Source organism: Tenrec ecaudatus, chromosome 3 (genome assembly GCF_050624435.1).
Source record: "Tenrec ecaudatus isolate mTenEca1 chromosome 3, mTenEca1.hap1, whole genome shotgun sequence".
Taxonomy (NCBI): Eukaryota; Metazoa; Chordata; class Mammalia; order Afrosoricida; family Tenrecidae; genus Tenrec; species Tenrec ecaudatus.
Genome location: NC_134532.1, coordinates 89,308,991 through 89,330,086, shown reverse-complemented (window position 1 = coordinate 89,330,086; position 21,096 = coordinate 89,308,991).

Sequence of the window (21,096 nt, the reverse complement as noted above, 5' to 3'; positions counted from 1 at the left end):
CTACTCTGCCACACTATTGCTGCAGCGAGTTTCCGTGAAAGGCATATCCTGCCCAAGGAGAACAAGAAAGCAGGAAGCCAAGTTAATGGTGTGAGCAAAATGACCTCATAGAGAGAGAAGTCCTTCTTCATTGTCTATTCTTAGTCTGGAAGCTCCACTGAAACCTGCTCACATTGGGCAAATGTGCTGGCATCTGAAATCCCAGTGACGGAGCTTCGGGCATAGCATCGCAGCACAAGCCAGCTCAGTGCCACAAACTTACGAACAAGTGACAGACCATGACGAGGGGCTCGGCTCCCCTCTTTGGAGGAAGAATACACTGAAAACTCTAAGCATCGCTTTGAAGCTTTTTCAAATACTGAAAGTGTTAAAAAAAATTTTTAATAAAAAACCCTTGTCAGAGGTACTGCTGGCAGATGGGGCCCTCAGGTCCGAGGACACTAAGAATGTGACTGAGGAGGAGCTGATTTCTTGGAGGGGAGTTGACCACGGTGATACGGCAAGTCGGGTAAGGCCTGTGGGAGGGGAGCTTTCAGATCTTCATGTGCTGATGGACATGGCAGCTGAAAATACAGCTACAAACATCTTGTAATGATTAGAACTTGGAATGAGCAAAGTATGGATTTAAGAAAATAGGAAATGGTAAACAATCAAATGGAACACATGAAGGTCTATATTAGTGAGCTGAAATGGACTTGTATTGGCCATTTCTCGTCAGAAAATCAAATGATTTACTATACCAGGAATAACACAATCACTAGGAATAGCATGGCATTCATTGTCAGAAAGGATCTCGCTAAATCCATCATGAAGTGCAATGCGATCTGTGATCAGATTATATGTATCAGGCTTTAGGAAATCCAATCAACACAACTACTAGCCAAATTTATGCAAAAATCTCAAAAGCTAAGGATGAAGACATTGAAGAATCCTACCAATGATTTCAGTTGGAAATTTATCAAACATGCAATCAATAAGCATTAATAATTATTGGTGATTTGAATACAAAAGTTGGAAACAAGGAGTTAAAAACGGTAATTGGAAAATATGGACTTAGTAATCAAAATGAACTGGAGATCACATGACAGAATTGTGCAAAACAAATGATTTGTTCCTGGCAATACCTTTTTCAGCAACACAAAACACGACTATGTGGACTTCCCAGATGGAATCCACAGAAATCAAACTGACTGCATCTGCGGGAAAGCACGATGGAGCAGCTCCATGTTAGCGGCTAAAGCCAGACCAGGCCTGACTGGGGAACCGACCATGAATACTCCTAATTAAGATCAGAATAAAGCTGAAGAAAATGAAAATAAGTCCACAGAAACCAAAACAGACCTTGCGTCTCCCCCACCTGCATTTTGAGAATATCGCCAGACACTTAGGGTGCACTGAACACTAATGACAGGCCTGATGAACTGACAGGACATCAAGAAGAAGAACGCAAAAGAGCTTATAAAATAAACCAAAACAGGAAAGAAAGAGAAGATCAAAGTGGATGTCAGAAGAGACTCAGAAACTTGCTCTTGATTGTAAAGTAGCTTATGCAAGTGTAAGGGAGGATGAAGTCAAGCAGCTAAACAGAACATTCCAAAGGGCAGCTCTAGGAGACAAAGCCAAATATTATAGCAAACTATCCAAGGACACAGAACTAGAAAACCAAAAGGGAAAACACACGCCGCATATAGGAAACTGAAGAACTCAAGAAAAAAATTCAATCCTCAAATTGCAATTTTGAAAAATTCTATAGGCAAAATATTGACTTGAGCAGTTAAAACCTTGTCATTGGTCCCCCTCTGATGCATGCTAGGCCTGATCTGGTTTTCAACCCTTGCTTTTTGTTTGTTTGTTTGTCTGTTCATATTGGGCTTTATCTCAGTTGTGTTATTTCATTGGGAGTGACATTCTTGAATTTGTGTGATAGGTCTTTCTGTTATTCAGTCCATGAAACCCAGGAGTGATGAGCCCATAGGGAAAGCAGAGGAAGCAGAGTGTCTGGGGGGTACAGTGGTGGGGAGGAGATGTCAAGGAATTCAAGAAGGAAAGTAATGTTTTGAAACTGTGGCAGCATTTGTACAACATTGCTGGAGCTATTGAACTATGAAATGATATCTGTATTAACTCCCAATAAAAATGAAAACTATTTGGGGGGGGGGAAACACAGAGAAGGTGGAAAGAATGGACAGAGTCACTATACCAGAAAGAACTAGTTGACCGTTCACCATTTCAGGAGGTAGCTTATGAGCAAGAACCAATGACACTAAATAAAAGAAGTTCAAGCAGCACTGAATGCACTAGCCAAAAACAAGCCTCCAGGAACTGACGGAAGACCCACTGAAAGATTGCAGAAAGCTGAAGAAGCACTGGAAGCACTCACTCACCTCTGCCAGGAGATTTGGAAGACAGCTACCTGGCCAACTGACTCGGAGAGAACCATATGTGTACCCCCGCCAAAGAAAGATGACCCAAAAGAATTCTCAAACTATAGAATGATATCGTTGATATCACCCACAAGCAAAATTTTGCTGAAGATCATCCAACAACAGTTGCAGCAACACATTGACAGGGAACTGCCAGAAATTCAGGCCAGATCCAGAAGAGAACATGGAACAAGGAATATCATTACTAACGCCAGATGGTTTTAGTCTCACAGCAGAGAACACCAGAAAGATATTTACTGGTGTTTTATTGTTTCTGAATAGGAATTAGACTGTGTGGACCATAATAAACTGGATGACCTTGAGAAGATTGGGAATTCTAGAACACTTCATTGTGCTCATTCGGAACTTGTACATGGAACAAGGGGCAGTTGTAGGAACAGAACAAGGGAATACTGCATGGTTTAAAATCAAGAAAGGTATGCATCAGGGTTGTATCCTCTCACCATAATTGTTCAATCTATGTGCTGAGAAATAATCAGAGAAGCTGGATTAGATGAAGAATAGTGCAGCATTGGAACTTGGGAAAGGCTTATTAATAACCTGCAGTATGCAGATGACACAACCTTGCTTGCTGAAAGTGAGGAGGATTTAAAGCATTTGCTAATGAAGATAAAGTATTGAAGCCTTAAGTATGGATTACAACTCATTGTAAGGAAGACTAAAACAACTGGACCAATAAATGATAAATGGACACAAGGTTGAAGTTGTCAAGAACTTTGTCTTGCTTGCATCCACAAGCAATGCTCATGGAAGCAGCACTCGAGAGCGCAAACATGCGCAGCATTAGCTAAATCTACTGCACACACCTCTTTAGAGTAATGAAGAGCAAGGATATTAATTTGAGCACTAAGGTGCACCTGACTCAGGCCATGGTATTATCTATTGCCTGATACGCATGTGAAAGTTGGACATCGAATAACAAAGACCACAGAAGAATAGATGCATTTGAATTGTGGTCCTGGAGAGGACTATTGATCGTATTATGGACAAACTAAAAGGACAAACTGATCTGTATTGGAAGAAGTAAGGCCAGAGTGCAAAGGATGACAAGACTTCATCTTACATACTTTGGACATATTATCAGGAGAGACCAGTCCCTGGAGAAGAAAAATCCTATTTGGTCAAGTGGAAGGGCAGCAAAAAAGAGGAAGGCTCTCGATGTGATGGATTGACACAGTGGCTATCACAGTGGGCTCAGGCCTAGGAGCAATTGAGGGAATTGGGGGCAGGGCTGTGCATTGGTTTGTTCTGTTGTGCACAGGATCACTAGGGTCAGAGAGACTCAATGGCACCTAACAACAACAACAAAGAGAGATACTGGGAGGGCAGAGCGAGGCTGGGGTGGAAAGGGGGAACCAATTACCAGAATCTGCATGCGACCTCCTCCCTGGGGGACGGACAACAGAAAAGTGGGTGAAGGGAGATGTCAGATAGAGCAAGATATGGCAAAATAATAATTTATAAATTATCAAGGGTTCATGAGGGAGGAGGGAGGAGGGAGGGAGGGGAAAAAATGAGGACCTGATGGCAGGGGCTTAAGTGGAGCGCTAATGTTTTGAGAATGGTGAGGGCAGTGAATGTGCAAATGTGCTTTGCACGGTTGATGTATGTATGGATTGTGATGGGAGTTGTATGAGCCCCTAATAAAACGATTTAAAATTTTTTTAAAAGATAAAACTACTGCCACAAAACAAGGAAAGCAAAACATTTTTTAACTACCAAAAGACTCTGACAATAAAGCCTGCCATTGAAAAACAAACAAAACAAAGAGAGAAGTACCTTGAAAGGGAAAATGGGAAAAAGAAACAACTGGAAAGTGGAGATATGGAGGGACGCAAGGCAATGCAGACCCTGTCTCACCTCACAAAGGAAAAGAAGGCTTTTAAGGGAATTTGGCCAGGAAGGACATTATGTTTATTCCTGATAGGAAGTGGGACACCAGGAATTGAGACCACAAGAGTGGTGGTACATTGCCTGAGTGCCTGTGGAACAAGTGTTTAAAATAGGAAGGAACTGTGACAAAGTTCCCTGGGACAGGTCATCATCCCTGTTATGAGACAGTGCACTTGTGGCAGGCAACCATTTCCTCAGCTTCAAATTCTTGGCCTCGGTGCTTTTTGCTCTTGGGTTCGACTTGACGCCACAGGTGTCTGGTCGACTCCTGCTCCTGGGTTCAGCCTGAGTTGACCAAATACCGAATGCTGCAGATCAGGGAGTGGAATTAAACCACATCATTCTCACAGAAGGAGAAAAACATATTACTTTTTTTTTCAGGGGGAGTTGGGGTGAAGGGAAGCAATTGACAATTGTGTAGGCTATTGTAGTATGCCATGTATTCAAACGTTGACTAGATGTGGCCTGTGGTTGAGCCCTGACATGTGGGCCCGGGGGCTCAAAATCATCCAACCTTGGAAGGTGGAGGTGGAAGAGCCCAGCTTGGTTCCTTGCCTGTTTCAGCAGATGGAGTTGTCGCCGGGCAGGAGCAACTGGAGGGCGACTATCATTTTTCCAAGGGTTCTTCTAGGAAGTAGAAATTCATATGTCCCTAAGGGTCCCCATTTTTGGGGATTCCACAAGGGAATCTCCTGTGCAGGATTCTACTCTGAAGGCCATGTGCCCCAGCTACCTCGAAACCCCCGCCATTCTCAGGTCGGCCTTCAAAGTCCTAGGCACTTTCCATATTCCACAGCCCCATCACATGCACAGGACATCGATTCGCTTGTTCAGGGTGTACCTTTCGTACCTTTCCCTACTCCCTCCATTAGCTGTGAGTCATGAGTACGCATTGTGGTCACTTGCTCTTTTTTTTTTCTTTGTAAAAGGAAAAGGCAAAAACTTTGGGACTTAAAAGTAGAAGTGTCAAGATGGTGCTACAATTATAGCACCAAATTCTGGAGAAATGCCTCAGACACGGAAAGCTTTAAAATATAGAAAACTGGTTTTCTAAAATAGTATTATGGCACTGATTTAAATGGTTTGGATGCCCCCCCCCTTTTCTTGCTAGCTTTTTAATTTTAACGTGTGTTTTACTTTTTCCCACTTTTGACTGTAATCAGTCAGTCACAAGGGAGAGACCTTTGGGAATGGCAGTTTTTAAATGATGACATCCAAATGAGTTTACGCGGGAGAAGACTGAGGACACTGCCCAGGAAAGAGCGGCATACATGCAAGATGGTATAAGACTACAGGGCTCAGTTCAGGGCCATTTCCAATAGTTTAATGGCTTGAAAACTACAAAGATGAAAAAAATCCCATAACCTCAAACAAGAGCAGCATAAAAAACTGTCATATAAAGTCTTTCTTCCTGGAGGGAAAATGTCAAGGATATTTCTAAGTTAATTGGACAAGCCATCAAAAGTAATTGTCCCCTTTGGATGTCTCCTCCCTTTGAAATATTTTGGGGTTGATGTCGCCAAACTAGCCTCTTCGTGATGGCAATTTGTCTTCTGCGAAAACACGTGGCAAGTTGTCAAAGAGCAAACTGGAGTCTCTGTTAAAAAGAAAACGAGCCGTCTATGGAAGGAACAGTATGATTTAGATCAAGCAACACTTCATGAAGATTCACAGAAGTACTCCTGTGAGGGGAAATGGTCACAGTTTATGTGCAAAAAGTCCAGGAATTCACAAGGAAGACGATCTGATTGGTTGGCATTTACAAAATCATGTTTTAACAGACACTAGACGATTCCAAGATCCAGAAAGCATTGTTTTGTTAATCATAAATTATGAGTCCGTTAAGATCTTGTTCATCTGCAGCTATTTCAGGGATATGAGTGAATATCCTTCCTGGGACTTCTCAGGGAGAGAAGGGGTAGGATGGGAGCTTACTGGCTTCCTGAGGTATGCGGGCCATTTGCTTTTGTAAGCAATAAACAGCACAATGGAATCCTGCCTGCACCTTGGGAGAAGCCTCTCCTTATGCCAACCACCTAATTCTTCTGTGCTCCTTCTCAAAGTCGTAGATTATATCTTATTTATAAAACTTTTATGGCAAATTCTTTTGAGATACCAATTACATTGGGTCATCTGCTTTAGAAAATTGCTAACATAAGAAGCCATATTAGCCTGAGCCTTGCAACAGCAATGTACACCTGGATGAGAACCTTGTCAGTGGAGATTCAAGAAGAGATGTAATTTCTTTCTTTCTTTTTTTTTTTTTGTTTCACCGTCTTCTCATTATTTTAATGAATGCCACCCACGATGAAAAAGTAACATTTTCTGAACTAGAGAGAGTAAAATAAGGTAAGACACTGATCCTGCTAGCCATTTCTTTTGACTACATTATCCGCACCTGCAGTGTATGCATAGCATTTCTCAGCGCATGTAAATATAGCCTCAAAAAGTGCTCTTTTTTGTTCCACGCCTACACAGCAAAAAGATAAAAGTCAAATTTTTTAGTTTAAAGTTCATTTTATAAAAATGTATATAGCCAACTTTTGATATTATTATAACCATAGATAAATTCAAGTAAGAAAAGCTTAGTTACAGTATCTGGAGAAAGAAAATGAGCAGAGAGGCATAGAATGCACCATCAGTGATAAATGATTCTTTGAAAATAAGTGTCAGGGAGTTCACAAAGCAAAGTCAGGCCCTAGACAGCGGTACGCAGAGGATGGTCTTGATGTGCATATTGTTTGAAAGACCTGCAGAGAATCAATCAATCAATCTATATTCAGTTACAGAATATAGAAACATAACATAGAAAACACAATAAAAGTTAACTGAAAGGAAATCTGACATATTTGGTTACACAGATTTTAATTAGAACCCAAAATAGACTCGTTTGAGTTGTGGGACATTATAAGTCTCAAACTGACCATGGAAACCATCTATCCATTTCATTCCCTCCAAACCATTTCATGGGAAGTTAACGCAGACATCGAGCCATTCCATAGTTCAGTTACATCAAGCAGCCGATTGTACAATTGACACCACAGTCAGTTTCAAAATATTCTTTTCCTTCCTGGACTCCTGGACATCAGCTCCCTTTCCCCACCCTCCCCCGCAACACCACTGTACCCCCTATCCCACCCCCTTGAAACCCTTATTCTACTGGCGATCCCCATAGGCTCTTCAATCCTGGGTTTCATATATTGAATGACAGAAAAGCATAGAACACGAAATCAAGAGGTGACCCCAATGAAATAACCCATGTGAGCTTAACCCCCAAATGAACAAACAAACAAAATACAGACAATGTTGGGGGGGGTGGAGTTGCTCAGGCCTAAGGTTCATCAGAGGGGGGAATCAACTGACAAGGTTTTGAACATGTAAGTCAGGTTCACCCTTTTGATTGTCTATGGTTACCTCTCCAATGCGCTCTGTTTAGCAACCACATCCTTCCAGCCTTCCATTATGGACAGAGGGAAATCACCAGAGGCTTATTTCCTATGTAGATCCCACAAATGGATCTTGGGATCCCACAGTCATCCACAGGCTTCTTCAAACTGGATTCCCACAATTTAGGTGCTTATACTATTCCCTCCTTCAACTTTGGATTTTATGATTTACAATCCTTCGGTGACTGGTGTTGGTGTGCTTCTTCTTAGTGGACTTAGTGGAAATCTCACGTGGATGGCTGCTTATTTGGAAACAAGCCTTTAAGACCCCAAACACTGTTTTATCTGATAGCCAGGCACCAACCCCATATCTTCTGTGTTCCTTCGTGAGGGCCAGTATCAGCAGGGCCATGATGTCACAGCTAATTGTTCTTAGATCGGGGCTAGGATTTAGTGCAAGCTCAAAACCCATTTCTGGATCAATGTTTTGTTGTTTCTTTTTGTTTTTAATTTATCTGCCTGTGACTCCTTTCAAAACCTCCTTGTTAATTCATGGTGGAGACATAACGATTGGGGCATACTGATCTTCCATTAATATTGTCTTAGATTTGCCCCCTGGTACTAGTTTTTTAAAGCCCTGTTGAGAGAAGGATATTGGGTCAATGTAGGCTAACTCCATATCACAGCGCCTAAATAATTCCCTTCTACAGAATCAGTCCTTTCATGGATGGACACTATTTGCACAAACAATGAGGGTTAATTTTCAGGGAAATTTACAGTAATAATCACTGAGAATTAGTCACTGAATATAGATATATTCTCAGGTTTGCTGAAATAATGCATATCTTAATACAGCAAATATGGCATTGATGTAGCAAGACCTTGTTTGCCTGCCTACCAACAGTTTAATGATCGTGGTCCAGTTGTCTTCCACTTCCTCAGACACCATGTATTTTGTGAAACTTTATTGAGTATATATCAAATTCCAGGCATGGGGTTGTCCTAGAACAACAAAGATAGAAGATATGGAACCTACGCTAAAAGCCTACAGGATCAATCTCAGATTTTATTAAAATAAATTCCACCTACTCAACAGAAATTCTTGCATTCATATGTGCACCAACATACACTAAAAGGACTTCCTATTAAATAGAGAAAAGAACTAGGAGGCAAAAGACATTTAAAGAGGTCTAAATACAGGCATGTACATATGTAAATATATTTATATATAATGAGAGGGGAATAGATCTATGTACTTATATCTATATGTTAAGAATGAAGGTTTAAGATGGACATTGGGCCTCGACTCAAGTACTCCTTCAACACATGAACACTTTATTCTAATGATCCGACATTCTGTCATGCTCACCTTCCCAACACAATTGCTGAAGACAAAATGGATGCATAAGCAAATGTGGTGAAGAAAGCTGATGGTGCCCGGGGTCTTAAAGCCTTGAAGATAAACAAGCAACCATCTAGCTGAGAAGCAACAAAGCCCACATGGGAAGAAGCACACCAGCCTGTGTGATCACGAGGTGTTGATGGGATCAGGTATCAGGCATCTAAGACCCATTGTGAATGTTGTTGGGGGTTGGGGGTGTTCATGGAGTGGAGACCCAAAGCCCATCTGTAGACAATTGGACATCCCCTCACAGAAGGGTCACAAGGAAGAGATGAGCAAGTCAGGGTTTAGTATAGCACCAATAAAACACACAACTTTCCTCTAGTTCTTTAATGCTCCCTTCCCCCCACTATCATGACCTCAATTCTACCTTAAAAATTGAATTAGACCAGAACATGCACACTGCTACAGATAAGAGCCCGAAACACAGGGAATCCAGGATAGATAAACACCTCAGAGCCAACAAGGAGAATAGAGATACCAGGAGGATTAGGGGAAGGTGAGGACAGAAAGGGGGAATTGTTCACAAGGATCAACCTAGAACCCCCTCCCAGGGGGATGAGCAATGGAAAAGTATGTGAAGGGTGGCATCGGATGATGTAAGATATGAAAATAATAATCTATAAGTTATCAAGTGTTCACAAGGGAGGGTAGGTTTGGGAGGGAGGAGGAAAAATGAGGAGCTGATATCAAGGGCCCAAGTAGAAAGAAAATGCTTTGAAAATGATGATGGCAGCATATGTGCAAATGTGCTTGACACAACGGATTAATGTATGGATTGTGCTAAGAGATGTAAGAACTCTCAATAAAAGTATTTAATAAAAAATTTTTTAAGAGTTTCCTAGTACCGGTAGTAAAGAGAAATCACTTGGTAGGACTCTTGTATTCAAGGCTTTGTGGCTCCCATGAAATGACTTGGCGGGACCATGTAAGTAGACTGAGGGAAACACTAACAGAGGAAATTGGTCAGTTTTGCCATTCCACTGGGTAAGTAAGTGAAAGAGAGTCCTACGACCATCAAAAAGTGGGAGCCGGTAGTGGAACACATGTGAGATCCCTGTCTGAAGTGACAGAGACATTAGAGACTGTAGCATTGAGATCATGAGGCAGAACAGAGGAGCAGAACTGAGACGATGAGTCAGAGTGGCAGTTCGTCCTGACCCATGGAAAAAGACAGAAACACGTGACTAAGAGGCCCAGGACCAGAGAGAGGCAGACATCATCAAATGGCTGAGCAGAGGCCTTGTGGACAGAAAAATTATGTCCTTGTCATTTTACCATCTTTTCATTTCCTTAATAAACCTGCCTAATCTTGAGTCTTGTATGACCATTGGAACATGCAGCAGAGAGGTTTGTTGCTGTGGGATGGATGGTTGGTGTCACAATAGGTACAGAAGGATGAAGAAGGGTAGGGGCATGCCTGACCTTCGCCTTGTGACAGCCTTGGGTTGGTATGGAGGGGGACCCTCCTGCATTGTTTGTAGCCAGATGTGGCCCCCATGCCATTTCCTTATACCTATTTGTAATTTCTCAAAGTATAAACAGCTCAAATGTCCATAAATTGAAAAATAAACTATTTATGGTATGTTGATACAAAGAAATACTATTCAGTAATGAAATTAATGGCAACCAAAACACTAAGAATTAAACAAATAACATTCAGCAAAAACTGGATAGAAAAGAATCATACATGTATGATTTCATTTGTATGACATTTTAAAGCAGGCAAATATAAAATGTGGGTACAGAGAACACTCTGTGTGGCACCAACGCTTAAGCACTCAACTTCCAGCCAAACGGTTGGTGGTTCAAATCCAACCACAGGTTGGCAGCTCCCTGTCAAGGTACTGCTGCAACCCGTATTGGATGATCTTCAGCACAATTTAGTATTGTTTTTTTATGTGTTACCAATGATATTGTTCTATAATTTGGGCATTCTGTTGGGCCACCTTTCTTTGAACGGGGTGCAAATATGGATCTCTTCCAGTTGGGTGACCAAGTAGTTATCTCCCGACTATCCTGGCATCGATGAGTGGATGTTTCCAGGGCTTCACTAACTGGAAACATTCCCATTGGCATTCCATCAATTCCTGGAGCCTTCTTTTTAGCTAATGCTTTCATTGCAGCTTAAACATCTTCCTTCAGCACCATTGGTTCTTACATTGTACCTCCTCAAAGGGTGGAATGTTAATAAGTTCTTTTTGATACTGTGACTGTGTATTATTTCCATATTTTTTTAATGCTTCCTTCATCATTCCATATTTTGCCCATAGGATTTTTCAAGATTTCAACTCGAGACTTCAGTTTTTTATTCTTGAGTTCTTTCCGTTTAAGATACGCTGAGCGTGTTCTTCACTGTTGGTGTTCTAACTACATCTTTGTGCGTTTCATTGTAATATTGGGCTTTGTCTTCTAGAGTTTCCCTTTGAAATTTTCTATTCAGCTCTTTGACTTCATTATTTTTCCATTTGTTATAGTTATCCCACAATTAAGAGCAAGGTTTAGGGTCTCTTCTGACATCCACTTCGATCTTTTCTTTCGTTCCTGCTTTTTAATGACCTTTTGCTTTATACATGACATCCTCCCATAACTCATTAGGTCTTCTGTTATCAGTGTTCCATGTATCAAATCTGTTCATGAAATGTTCTCAAAATTCAGGTGGGATAGACTTAAGGTCATATTTTTACTCTGGTGGATTTTTTTTCCCCTTCAGCTTTATCCTGAGCAATTGACGGTCTGTTCCACATTCAGGACACAGGCTGGTGTTAGCTGCTACTATGCAGCTTCTCCCTCATCTCCTCGCACAGATGTGGCTGACTTGATTCTGGCATATTCCATCTGGAGACATCAATGTGTACAGTTGCCGTTTGTGTTGTTGAAAAAAGGCTACTTGCTATGAACAAGTCCCTGATTTTGGAAGATCCTATCAGGTGATCTCCAGCTTCATTTCTATCACCAAGGCCATATTTTCCGATTACTGTTCCTTCCTCTTTGTTCCCAACTTTTGCATTCCAAACATCAATAATTATCAATGCAGCTTGACTGCATGTTTGATTAACTTCCAGTGGAAGTCATTGGTAGCATTCTTCAGTGGTGGGTGCACAAATCTGAATAATAATTGTATTGATTGGATGGCCTTGAAAGAGAAAACATATAATTCTCTCACAGATAGCATTAGACTTCAAAATGGATTTTGCAATATCCTTTCGGACAATGAATGCCTCGCCATTCCTCTTGATTATATTATTCCCGGCATAATAAATCATGATTTATGGATTTTCTGATTCAAAATTGCCAATACCAGTCCATTTCCGCTCATTTATGCCTACGATATCAATCTTTGTGCCTTCCATTCCATTTTCGACCACTTTCAACTTTCATAAGCTCATATATCACACACCCAAGTTCGAATCATTCATGGATTTTTCCAACGATTTCTTCTTACCTTAGCTGTGCCCCATCAGAAAATGCCCCTGAATGCTCCACCCCCAGTCTTTACTCACTTCCTGTCAGCATGGTCCACTCCACTCTGAGCAATTGGTTCCACCTCAGCCACATTTTTAGTGTCCTGTGATTCGATGGGCCTATCATCTGGCAGTATCTCTGACAATGTTCTGCTTCCATTTTTCAGGCCTTCGGTAGCTGACAATATTTTGAAGCTCTGCATAAGGTTTTCATCAGGCCTGCCTTCCAAAGTGGGGCGCCAAGTCCTTCTTCCTTGTCAGTTCTTAGTCACACTCCACTAAAACCGGTTCACCGTGAGTCACCAGCGACATTGCTTCCAGCGTGGCAGCAGCACACAAGCTACCACAGTAGGGCAAACTGACAATTGATGCTTGTCTTCACAGTTTAGAAATTAGTCATTGTTAATTCTTTCTCCCGTCTGTGGGCTCTTTTTTCACTCTTGGGGTAGAGTCTTCCGATGCATATGAATGTTTCATTTTTAGGAGGTTCCAGTCTTCTCTTTTGTCACCTGCTGTGCAGTTTTCATTATGCTTGAGAGTGTGTCTGTGCCATCTATTAGAGACTCTAAGTTTGTCACTATTATGATCTTCATAGTTACCAAATTTATGTTTATGGCTTTAATCCTTCTTGAGTAGTTTACTTGTGTCTATGGAGTGTGGCAGTGGCAGAATTCAAGTCATTTCACAACTGGTTCATTTTAAGTATAAAAAAGGTTATACTGAAAGGTAGTTTATTATTTCAGACAGTTAATACTTAAATAAGAAGAATAAAAAGAATACATAAAGCCATATTATGAAAAAAAAATTTTAAGCTGTATTATGTTATGATAAAGAGTTTTAAAATATTAATGAAAAAGTATTAAATAACCTGACAAAAAACAATAAAACTCTATTTGGGATATTTCCATATTGCTTCTTGATTTGGAATGTTCTTCACTGGCTGTGTGATTTATCCTTAGCCATATTTGTCTGTAGGAGAAGGATCTCATTCCTTTAGAGATTGGTCAGTTAGACAATAGTCACTGTGCTTGAAATTTTATAAACAGGTTTCTTCTCTTCGCTGAATATATTATATTCATCTTTGAAAAACCCCTTTCCACTTCTACTGAATTTACAGTCATTGTCCTGACAACATTTTTAGTTCTTTGAGCACTTTCATAAATTGTATAATTCACTCATAATATCGTGTGGAAATCTGTAGCATAACACACAACTGAGAGCCATCACAGCATGTCACCCGCTGACTGTTTGGCACCTTTTCTCTTTACATCATACATTTGTCTACTGAAGTAATAAAAAAAAGGGAATAAAAATGTAGTGTTTCCCCCCAAATGTAATGAGCTTAATGAAATCAATAAACAAATATTACAAACATTGTTCTGTCTAATTTTTATATTATGGATGGAAGGAGCATTACTACAGGCACTTAGAATGTGCTATTGTGTGGGCGAATGGTTAAAAAAGACTGAGAAATGCAAATTCGTGATTTCCACATTAACTGGCTACCCAACCGGCTACCTTAGAGAGAACTCTAATTACAAGTGCCATTTTGACAAACGGTTCTGAACTCAACAAAAGTTTAGGTGTTTGTTTGTTTGCCAAACTGGCAGGAACCAGCTGAACCCCCACCCCATTAGAGTGAGGTTTGGTTCCTATTTCATTCTTCCACAAATGGAAATCATTTGCTAAAGAGACTGTGTCTTTCCCCTTGAATGTATTCTAACCCTTTGTTAAAAAAAGTTGTCTGTAGGTGGGTGGATTGATTTCTGGGTTTTCTCTTCTGTTCCTCTAGTCTGTATTTCCCGTTAGATCAGTCCCATCCATCGTGTCAAGCACATCTGTACATTCGTTGCCATCATCATTCTCAAAACAGTTGCTTTCTTCTTGAGCCCTTGGGATCAGTTCCTCATTTTCCCCTCCCTCCCACACCCACCCTCCCTCATGAGCCCTTGATAATTTATAAATTATTATTTTGTCATATCTTGCCCTATTCGATGTCTACCTTAACCCCCTTTTCTCTTGTCCATCCCCCATGGAGGAGATCACATGTAGATCCTTGTAATTGGTTCCCTGTTTCCAACCCACTCTCCCTCTACCCTCCCAGTATCGCCACTCACACCCTTGGTCCTGAAGGGATCATCCGCCCTGGATTCCCTGTGCCTCCAGCTCCTATCTGGACCAGTGTACATCTCTGATCTAGTCAGTTTTGCAAGGTAGAATTCAGATCATGATGCGGGGGGGGGGGGGGGGGGCGCGGGAGGGAAGCATTTAGGAACTGGAGGAAAACTGTATTCTTCATCGGTGCTACATCGCACCCTGACTGACTCATCTTCTCCCCAGACCCCTCTGCAAGGGATCTCCAGTGGCCAACAAATGGCTTTGGGTCTCTGCTCTGCACTTCCCCATTCATTCACTATGGTAAGATTTTTTTGTTCCGATGATGCCTGATAACTGATCCCTTCAACACCTCGTGATCGCACAGGCTGGTGTGCTTCTTCCATGTGGCTTTGTTGCTTCTGAACTAGATGGCTGCTTGTTTACCTTCAAGTCTTTAAGACCCCAGGCACTATACCTTTTGATAGCCATGCACCATCAGCTTTCTTCGCCACATTTGCTTATGCACCGTTTGTCCTCAGTGATCGTATCATGGAGTTGTGCACCCAATGATATGATTTTTTGTTCTTTGATGCCTGATATCTGATCCCTTCGGAACCTCGTGATCACACAGGCTGGTGTGTTCTTCCATGTGGGCTTTGTTGCTTCTGAGCTAGATGGTCGCTTGTTTATCTTCAAACCGTTAAGACCCCAGACGCTATCTCTTTTGATAGCCGGACACCATCAGCTTTCTTCACCACATTCGCTTATTCACCCGCTTTGTCTTCAGCGGTTGTGTTGGGAAGGTGATCATCACAGAATGCCAATTTAATAGAAGAAAATATTCTTGCATTGAGGGAGTACTTAAGTGTGTTTTCCATTCTTATCTGTACCAGTATACATTCTCTGGTCTAGCCAGATTTGTAAGGTAGAACTGGTATCATGATAGTCTGGGGAGGAAGCATTAAAGAACTAGAGGAAAGTTGTATATTTCATGTATGCTATGCTGCACCCTGACTGGCTCATCCCCTCCCCGCAACCCATCTGTAAGGAGATGTCCAATTGCCTACAGATGGGCTTTGGGTCTCCACTCCACACTCCCTCTCATTCATAATGATATGATTTTTTTGTTCTAATCTCTGATCCTAATGCCTAATATCTGATCCTATCGACACATCATGATCACATAGGCTTCTTCCATGTGGGTTTTGTTGTTTCTCAGTTAGATGGCTGCTTGTTTATCTTTAAACCTTTAACACCCAACATGCTGTATCTTTTAATAGCCAGGCACCATCAGCTTTCTTCATCACATTTGTTTATGCACCCGCTTTGTCTTCAGAGATTGTCAGGAAGGTGGGCATAATGGGAATGCCAGATTAATAGAACAAAGTGTTCTTGCATCGAGGGAGAATATGAGTAGAGTCCTAGTGTCCATCGGCTACCTTAATACTAAACCTATAAGTTTATGTACATATATATATTTCCCCATCATCATATATAAACATATTTACATCTGTCCATGCCTTTATTTAGACCTGTATAAATGCCCTTTGCCTCCTAGTTCTTTCCTCTATTTCCTTTTACTTTCCTCATGTCCCATTATCATGCTCAACCTTCATTTCGGTTTCAGTAATTCCTCTCAGTTACATTGCCCTTGATCAAGCCCTACCAGGCCTCCTACACTCTCCTTGCCATCAATTTTGGATCATTTGTTTTTCCTTTGTCCCTGGGTTTGTTAACACCCATTTCTTTCACACACACACACACACACACACACACACCTCCCCTTCTCCCAATTCCCCACCCCCACCTACCCCCCCCCCCGGAACCCTTGGTCCCATTGTTTTATCCTCAAGATTGTTTACTCCACCTAGACCTGCAGAGATAACATGCACAATAAACAAGACAGAGCAAAACAAACCAACAAAATAAAACAAAACAACAACAAATAGCTCAAGGTCTGTTTGTTGACCTTTAGGAGTGTTTTCCAGTTGAGTCTATGGGGTGCCATGTCCTGACCCAAAAGTCTATTTTTGGTATTCCCTGGGGACTTAGTTGCTCTGTTCCACTTGATGTTCTTCTTTGTTTTATTTATATGGTTGGTTACATTGATTTTTTTTTAATGTTGAACAACCTTTGCATATCTGTTATGAATCGCATTTGGCCAATTTTTTTGTTTTGATATAGTGTTAAAATTTATTCCTGGAACTTTGTTGAGAATGTTTGCAACTGTTTTCATAAGAAATATTGTCTATGATTTTCTATTCTGGTAATGTCTTTGCCTGGTTTTATTATCAGAATTATGCTCACTTCATAAAATGAATTTAGGAGTTTTTCATCCTTTTCTATATTCTATAATAGTTAAAATAGAATTTGTGTCAACCCTTCTCTGATTAGGAGCCTTGCTGGTGTAGTGAGTACTCATTGGGCTGCTAACCTCAAGGTCAACAGTTCAAAACCACAGCCCCTCTGGAGAAAGATGAGGCTTCTACTCCCATACATAGTTACAGTTTCAGAAACTACAGGGGCAGTTCAACTCTGCCCTTTGGGGTCACTCTGATTCTAAATTAACTCACTGGCAATCAGTTTGGTTTGGAGCTGCTTCTCTGAATATTTGGTAGGATGCCCAGAGATGAATCCTGGTGCTGAATTTTACTTTATTGCTGTTAGGGAGCTTTTCAATAGTGTGCAATATCAGCAATTCAAAACCACTAGCTGCTCCATGGGAGAAAGGTGTGGTTTCCCACTTCTATAAAGAATTACAGTCTCAGAAACCCTCAGGGGCAGTGCCACTCTCTCCTATAAAGTCGCTATGAGGTGGAATTGAGTTGCTATTGAGTTGCAATCAACTCAATGGTAGTTCATTTGGTTTGAGAGGTCTTTATTGTCTTCCTCTTTTTTATTTTAATGAAAATTTTCCATTTCTTTGAGATCATTTTGTTATTTGTTATTTTCTATCACAATTTAAAACAGAGTGCTGTATCCTGAAATCTTCTTGACTTCTGTGTTCGAATGTTTTACATTTACACTGTTTCATCTATTTACTTTGTAATTATCTTCACTGTGGTATCTCCGGCTTCTATTTTCAGTTTTGTAAAGTTGTTTTACTTAGAGTACTGCTTTAAGTGAGTTGACTTCTGAGTGGTGGTGTCTTGTATGCTTATCTCAGGTTGATGTCTGTTGTTGTTGTTAATGCTCTGTCCAATTATACTTTATTTTTTGCAAGGTTAGCCTTATTTTTCCAAATTCCCGAAATTTCTCCTGATTGGAAATGCCCTTATTTCTACTCTATATTTGAGGGATAATTTTTCTGGATATAAGATTTCTGACTAGTAAATATTTCTTGCAGAGTTTTATATATGTCATTCTATTGCTTTCTTGCATTCATGGTTTCTGCTGAACAATCAGTTTAGTCTAATGGGTTCTTCTTTGTAGGTAACTTTTCTTTTTATTCCCTGAGCTGCTCTTGTGATTCTTTACCTGTCTTCGATATTGGGCAATTTGATTATGTATTCATAGGCAATTTATTTTGGAGTCTATCCGACTTGGGGTTCTTTCTGCTTCTTGGATGATATATATATATATATATATATATATATATATATATATTTACCATAATGCTAAGGAAGTTTTCTGCAGGCAGCTCTTGTATAATTTTTCTGTGCTTTTTATAAAGGATTTCTTCTTGATATGGGATTCTTATCAGGTTTATATTATTTCTCTTGATAATTTCCTACTAAGAGACTTTGGATTTTTTTTATTGTTGTTCTTTTTATGAATTATTCTTCTATATAGCTATCAAGAGACTTTTCTTCACACTAACTTATTTGATCTTCAAGTGCTTCAATTCTACCAGTTTCCTTTTTTCAGGGTATCGTGTATTTGTAATATGTTAGTACTAATCTTTAGGATTTCTACTAACTATTTTTGTATGGTCCTTCATTTTTATTTGTTTTGTCAGATTGTTTTCAGTTTTTCCTGAATTCATCTGATGTTTTGCCTGCTTATTCCACAACTCAGTCATTTTGTCCATATATTTAGAATACCTAAGAATCATTCTTCTGAATTCTTTTTCCAGGAGTTCCAAAGTCTTTTCTTCCCCAGGAATGTCTTTTTCATATCAGGTATTTTTTGAGCCAGCCGATCTTGTGTCTTCATATGGACCAAAATTATCTGTTGTCTCTGAAGCATCTTGTTAGTTTTATATTCATTTACATTGGTTAAAAAGGTAGTAATTGTGTGGGTGGTGGCCCTGGTCCACTGGTTATAGCTGTTGGACATGCAGTGACTGGGTTGTGTGAGGGCAGGTGATCCCATTAGGTTGAATGATAAAATAATTATTAAAAATTGAACAACATAAGTAAATAAACAAGTGACTGGAACTCAGCACACACACACACACACACATGAACCAGCAGCTGCTTTCTCTTTCTCAGCCACCAGAGTGTGCTTACCAAAGTTCTTCCCAGAATTTACATGATAGGAGTGCAGCCACAGGGCACAATGTTGGGATTGGTTACTGTGTGGTCAACAAGGAAGTGGGGAGTTAGGGATGACTCCACTCCTAGGACATGATATAGTTCTCCAATGGAGATTTAGCAACACAACAAAAGAAGAGAAAAAACCCAAAGACAGAACTTGCTGCTGCTTTTTATCAAAACACTCCTGCCCTATTCACAGCTGATGTCTGTGGTTGCTATGCTGTGTATTAGGAAAAGCTTCACCCTTTTGTGCCTTTGCTGAAGGTTTATCAAAACAAAAGAAAGAAAAGGGGGAAAACAAACCAACACCTGGGACAGTCATCACGCTGTGTAACTACTTCAGGGTCAGAGCCTCCACAGGCTCAGAGCCTCCACAGGAGCCAAGGGTGGGGATCACAGCCTCTGCGAGAAAGTGTGCGAATGTGTAGGCTGGGTGCCCCTCCAGGCACTTGGGTGCTATGAGGAACCCAGGATGATTACTGAATCATCCCCCTTTCATTTGGCCCCCGTGCTGTGTGGCATTCTTGGCCGCCATGCTTTCCTTTCAGACTGCACTCATAACCCCGGTATGTGGAGGGCAGGGTGCAAGTTCCACCGCCTTGGAGCCCAATCACTCACCAATTCACCCAGCTGACGTGGGTAGCAAGAGGGGCTACCTTTGTGGTTGGGTGACAGTAATTGCCCCTCACGGTGGCCAGAGATGTCTCTCATGGTTGTCTTCTGGAGGATTTGCTGGTCTCCTTTAGCACTCTGTTTGGTTTAACTGTATATCCTGTCAGTGTTTAGCTCCCTTATCTTGCTTTCCTCAGAGATTCGCAGCCTCGGGTTCTCTCTCTGTATCTGTTTTCTCTCATCTTTGTTGTAGACGGCGAGTGTAGTCTGTCTGTCTGTCTGTCTGTCTGTCTAGGCTACCATCTTGCCCAGAAGCTCATCAGTTTGTTTTTAACTTCTGTTTTCTATGGTACTTGATTGTGTTGTTCATCTTGTAAACTGTCTGCTAATAGTCCTAACCAAAGGGTCTTCACTGCTGGTTTTCAGATGTAGATCCATTTTCCCTTATCCTACTCTGACACCAACCGTCCTTCCCATAGCATCCCGCTTCCTTGCTGGGTTTGATAACATGTCGCAGTGGCCACACAGAACTCACAGGCAATACTCAGGACCGGGTGTGTTTAATAAGGAAGCTAATTAGGTAAGGATATAATTCTTTTGTCCTCAACACCTCTTCTCAGGCATGTTGGTTGATTCATCTCTCTGCTCTTTGGCTCCTCCGACACACGATCCCTTGGTCTTGTCTGTCAGCCGGGAAGCCTACCCACTGCTCTGTCTCGCGGTCTTGGAGCTGCTCCTTTGTTCTGTTCATGGTCTCAGTGCTGTAGCCTCTGTGACATGTTCTGCCTTTGCTACTTCAACAAAGAACGGAAGTGAAGTAACAAGCTGTGGGTGGGAGGGCTGGCGTCAGAATAGGATAAGGAAGGATGGAGATTGGAGACATGTCTGACCTCTGCCTTGTGGCAGCCAACCGTGCTTCTTTCTTGATGGTCTCAGGATTCTTTTCCTCTTTCAGAGATGGTTACATTAGTGTTGGCTCTCTACTAGGGCTTCATCCATTAGTTGCATGGTCCCACTGATCATTTGGTGGCGGTTAGAAACACATGGATAGAAGAATAATTCAAATTAATTTCACTGCACCACAGGCTGGAATTGGCCAGCCTGGAGAACGAAAATTCTTTCTTATTCTGTTAGTGGTCAGCTGGTTGTGGACACAACTCACATTCGCCCTACACCGTTCTAGGCCTCATCTGGCTAGTCTATCACAGAACTCTTCTGGGAGGAGAAGCGCTCCCTTTTCCTACTTCTGAAATTTGCCATGATCTTCTGAAATTAGAACCTTTTATAGTCTTAGAAGAAGACTTTGTTACTCTTTCCAAT